Genomic DNA, 5882 nt, shown 5'->3' with positions numbered 1-5882 from the left:
CACCCACTGAACACCCTGCTGCAAACTGGAGTAACATGGAAATGGAGTGATGAGTGTAAGCGTGCCTTTCAGAAATGTAAATGCCTAATCACTTCAAAAGAAGTATTGGCCCACTACAACCCAACACTACCGATTCGGTTGGCATGTGATGCGTCTCCCTACGGCATTGGAGCGGTGCTGTCACACAAATTCCTTGACGGTTCAGAGAGGCCAATAGCCTTTGCGTCACGCTCGTTAACCTCAGCCGAGCGTAACTACGCCCAGATTGACAGGGAGGCCCTCAGCCTGGTGTGGGGGGTGAAGAAGTTCAATCACTATCTGCACGGGCAGAAATTCACCCTACTGACTGATCATCAGCCCCTGGTCTCCATTTTTAACGCAAAGAAGGGCGTTCCGGTGATGACGGCGCAATGGCTGCAAAGATGGTCACTTTTTCTAGAGACACATCAGTACGACATAGAGTACAAGGGTATGAAGCAGCATGGAAACGCTGATGGGCTGTCGCGCCTACCGTTGCCTACGGTAGAGGAAGCACCTGCAGTGGACCCTGTTGAGATATTCCATGCGACCATAGTCGAATGTCTACCTGTTACAAACTCAAGTATAGAGAAGGAAACCCGAAATGACCCGACACTCTCTCGGGTCTATGATTTGACGGTGAAGGGATGGCCAGCACATGGCGACTCACTGTTGCCAGCATTCTCGCCAAGGCGAGCACAGCTGTCAGTGTGCCGGGGGACCCTGATGTGTGGATCCCGAGTGGTAATTCCACCCAAGTTGAGAGACAGAGTGCTCAATGAGCTTCATGAGGGTCATCTGGGAGGGGTAAAAATGAAAAGCCTAGCCAGGGCTCATGTGTGGTGGCCGGGAATCGATAAACAAATCAAAGACCTGACCAAGAGCTGCTCAGGATGCCAGAAAGTCCAAAATGCACCACCACAGGCCCCTCTACACCCATGGGAGTGGCCCTCATCTCCATGGCGACGGGTACACATTGATTTTGCTGGTCCATTTATGGACTCAATGTTTCTAATCGCCGTGAATGCCCATTCGAAATGGCCAGAGGTCATCAAAATGTCCTCCACCACCACGGAGAAAACTATTGCAGTCCTACGGACCATCTTCACCAGGAATGGCTTGGCAGAACAGATTTGCTCCAACAATGGGCCACAGTTTGTGTCCGAGGATTTCCGGAGGTTTCTGAGGAATAATGGGGTGAAATATTACACATCTGCCCCATATTATCCAGCCACAAATGGATTGGCTGAGAGGTTTGTTCAGACCTTTAAAAAGGCAATAAAGGCGATGTATAACGACGACATACCACTACAACACAAGGTAGATAATTTCTTGTTTGCTTACCGGAATGCGACACATGCAGTCACCAACCAAGCTTCAGCCATAATGTTCTTCAACCGAAGGCTAAGATGTCGCCTGGATTTGCTCAAACCAAACATAAGACGAGATGTTGAGGATAAGCAATTCCAGCACATCAACGAGAAGCCAACCAGGAGCTTCAAGATAGGACAACCAGTCTTGGCCTGTGACTACCGAACAGAAAAATGGCAGCCAGGAACGATATGCACACAGCAGGGACCACTAATGCACACAGTGGACGTTGGAGAGGGCATCGTGAGATGCCATGCTGACCAGATTCTAGAGTCACAGGAACAAGCCAAACCTATACCATGAGCATGTGCACCTGGTAATGAACCCGAAGTACAGATTGCGTCTACCTTAGAAGCAGTGGTATTGGAAGCTGACGAACCAACCAATGACAATGAGCCAGAATCGACTCCACCGCAAGAACAGTATACTCGAGAAAGGTGCTATCCAGTCAGGATCAGGAAGCCTCCTCAAAGACTGAACTTATAAATAATTATTTCAGTTGATGTATATAGTACCGAGAAAATTGTAATTGTAATTAGTTATTATTTAGTTGTTAAATGAATGTTATGTACTGTTTATCTAAAAGGGGAGGAATTGTTGTGTATGTACCTTTAAGAGAAGAACTGATTTTATACTGCAGTACCGGCAGTGACCACACCTGTATAAAAAGCCCTAGCAGGCTTCTGTACTTCAGTCTGATGTTTACTCTCTGTTCAGTAAAATACCTGTTTTATTGTTCTCCCGCAGTCTGTGTATTATTAAGGCGCGGACTCTACAACAATCACATCAGTTATGTGTACTGATTCTGTTGGTGCTAACACTAAAAATGCAAAAAATAATTAAAAATCAGGTTTCATTTTATAGTCCAGTGGAAAACCAAGCCAACTGAAGCAGCAAGTTTAAAAGACAAGCAGGGGTTTCAAACTTATGGTTTTTCAGTGGGAGTCAAACATTTAATTGTTTAAACTACCATATGACTCATTACTAAATCAGGATCCATCAGGTGAAAGCAGTGATTCAAATAATGATTCAGAGGCACCAGAATGAAGAAATTACACACACAAACTTATGATCAGTATTAAAATAGGTGTAATTACGACCCAGAAATTTATTTGAAGGTTTAGTGCTATTTTGGGGCCGTAGTATTTATAAGTCTTAACAGCACTTCCTGTCAAGACTTATGAATGGAACATTCCCTGCTCTGATTGGCTGCCCATGGCCTACGTGATCCCAGGGGACGCATCGAACTAACTGCGCCCCTGGGATACGCAAGCACTGCACGCCGGCAGCTGGACCAGGCCCCGGATCGAAATTCCACGGGGCCCTACAGCTCAACGGCCGGCGCGCAAGGTAAGTGCAGGTCGGGGGCTTGCACCCGCGGGAAGCCCCCGACCCGAATTTCTGGGCCAATGTGTTTGTTATTTAAGGCAAAGTTATTTTGAGACGATGGCCGTGATTTCGACAACCGAAGCGGGTCTGGGGCAGCCGGGGTCAGTGTCGCGGTCCCAGCCCGCATTCTCCAAGCGATTTTACGTTGATTGGGCTTGTTAAGCCTGCCCTGCAAGGTTCCTGGCTAATTACTAGGAAGCGGGTCTGGTGACGCCATTTGATGATGTGTCATCAGCCGGTTTCCTTAAAGGGGCCATGTCCAAATTAATCTTGACATTTGTGCTGTCAGTGTTCTACAGCATTGAGGTGCTGCAAACACTGACAAGCACTGCACAAAGGTGCACGGCTGCACCCAGGCTCTCCTATGACTCCCTCCATAAGCATACGCAGGGAGGTTCTCTTCACTTCCCATGGGCGGAAGAGACCGCCCCAGAAGACCAATGCAGCCTGGTTGCACATTGCACAGGAGGACACAAGCAGGGATGTCATCAGCAGGACCAGGCTGCAGTGGCGCAAACCTTTCGATGATCTCAGTAGATCATGAGATGTTACTGCAAAGCCACACTCAACCTTATCCTGCTGTGCCACTCACTACATCCTTATCACTCTGCCTTCCCGACCCTACTCCTGCATATCCTTACTCACACCAACTTACCTTGCACCTCCACCCATTCCTCTCTATCTACATTATCACTTCCCCATCTCACTAGCCATCCATCGCACTCACCCTCATCCTACTGCAAGCGTATGAACTAACAACACACAAGGGTAGGTAGGCACTTGGGTGTTTTAGCCAATGTTCATGTGAAGTTTCTGTTAATGCGTTGTCAAACATTGAAATCTATATTTTTAACACTTTATCTTATTGGACAGATCTGTGCGCACCTTTGGAAGTGTCTTAGTGAGTTCCAGTGAATGTTGAGACATAATTTCCACCCCCCACCCCAATTATGATGAGTGTGAAAGGAATGGCTTGGACATTAAAGGGATGCTTTGTGGTGTTGGTGTGGGGTGGCGCATCATGTGACAGCCAGGGTGTACAGCGTCAATGAAGTAAATCTGGCCATGGTGATGCCATCGCTGGCCTCTCAGGCAGCAATGTTGTCGGGTGCTGATGCCCTGTGTCCTGTGCAGCATCAGGTGATTGCGGAGAAGGTTGGTATTGTTGTTACTGATGTTGGTGTGCCTGGCGATGTTGGTGCTGGGGCTGATCGTGGAGTGATTCGGAGGACCAAGGTGAGATTTTTTCAAGGGCTGGAATAGATGTCAGCTGAAGTTGAGATGACAGAAGCGATCTGTCAATGGTGAGAGAGCTTGCTCCAAGGAGGTGACAGTGGATAGAGAGTTTACTCCAAGCACTTCCAAACTGCATACAGCTCAAAAGTGTCTTCCAAGTCCTGAAGGCTCAAGCTACTGACATTGGAAAGTGACCAGCTGTGAAATGATAGCTTTCATAACACTTTTGCAGCTGTCACCTATTCACAGCAATGGGGAGACAGAGAACCCGACCTACTTCCCTGACGTGATCTCCGAATGACGTGAAGCCCGTTAAAAAAGTGTGGAAATAGAAATAGGCTGGCAAAATAGTAGGTAACAAGCGTTTAACAAGCATTTAACTATCTTAAATGCCTCCCCCGCCGCTTGGTGTTGGGCCAGTTCTGAAATCACAGAATCGACACTGGAAACTTACATGGAGGCGCGTTCAGAGCGGGCTCCCAACCCGCGGTCAATCATTTCAATTTTGACAGTGGACCCACTTCCGAACCTACCTCTGAGTGCTGGCAAAACTGCTTCGATAATATGTCTGGAGGCTGGTCTTCGACTCGTACAGCAGTCAGGAGTACTGCCCACTGGGGTTAAGGGGCTAGATTTTCAGTTGCTTGCGCCAGCAGTTAGCGCCTTAAGAGAAGTGATTTTCGGGCGCTATGCGTGTAGCGCCCGGGCGCAGCGCAGTTTGCGCCCCGCCCCAAATTAAGTTGCCCGTTAGCGCCGGCGCAAAGTTTAGCGGCCGCCCGGATGCGCGCGCAGAAAAAATGACATCACATCCTCGTGCAACGCCCTTTGGCCGCCCCGAATCCAAACTTCAGTTGGACCGCCCCATTGTGCGGCTGGCATCCAGAGCGTTTGTAAAATGGAACGCAACACACCCTGGGGAGCGCAAATTAAAGGGCACTATACAAGGCAGTCTGCATGTGCCGGTGCGGAAGGATCCAGTTGTGAACGGTGTATCTATGTTTCCGGCCACCACCACCACCACCACCACCTCCACCTCCTCCTCCTCCTCCTCCTCCTCCTCCTCTCTTTTGAAAAAAACACATGCACCCTTCCCCTTTAAGAGCTCACTGGCACCAGAGTGTCTGCCGTGCGCTGCGCCCGAGCTCGGGTGTTGCGCTCTGTACCGCCGGCTTAGCGCCTAAAGATAGTAGTGGAACGCCTCTTTTAGCGCTCCACCAACCTCTTAGGGTGAAGCCACTGAATTTCCGGCAACGGGGCGCTACTTTGGGGCGGGCGCTAACTTCGGGCGGGCGCTAAGGTTAGCGCCCCAAAACTGTCTATACTGAAAATCTAGCCCAAGGTCTTTACACATGACCGACGAGGAACTTATTATCGCTTTCCAGTAATTGAAACATAGAAACATAGAAGATAGGAGCAGGAGTAGGCCATTTGGCCCCTTGAGCCTGCTCTGCCATTTAATGAGATCATGGCTGATCATCCAAATTCAGTACCCGGTCCCTGCTTTCTCCCCATGCCCCTTGAGAAATATATCCAACTCCTTCTTGAATATATTTAATGAATTGGCCTCTACTGCCTTCTGTGGTAGAGAATTCCACAGGTTCACCACTCTCTGGGTGAAGAAATTCCTCCTCATTTCTGTCCTAAATGGCTTACCCCTTATCTTTAGACTGTGACCCCTGGTTCTGGACTCCCCCGCCATCGGGAACATCCTTCCTGCATCTAGTCTGTCCAGTCCTGTCAGAATTTTGTAAGTTTCAATGAGATCCCCTCTCATTCTTCTAAACTCCAGCGAGTATAAGCCCAATCGACCCAATCTCTCCTCATACATCATTCCTGCCATCCCAGGTATCAGTCTGGTGAATCTTAGC

This window comes from Somniosus microcephalus, chromosome 18 (assembly GCF_052327205.1).
Source record: "Somniosus microcephalus isolate GS21.2 chromosome 18, FLI_Smic_1.0, whole genome shotgun sequence".
In the NCBI taxonomy this organism is placed as follows: domain Eukaryota; kingdom Metazoa; phylum Chordata; class Chondrichthyes; order Squaliformes; family Somniosidae; genus Somniosus; species Somniosus microcephalus.
This window is presented reverse-complemented; position numbering follows the sequence as displayed.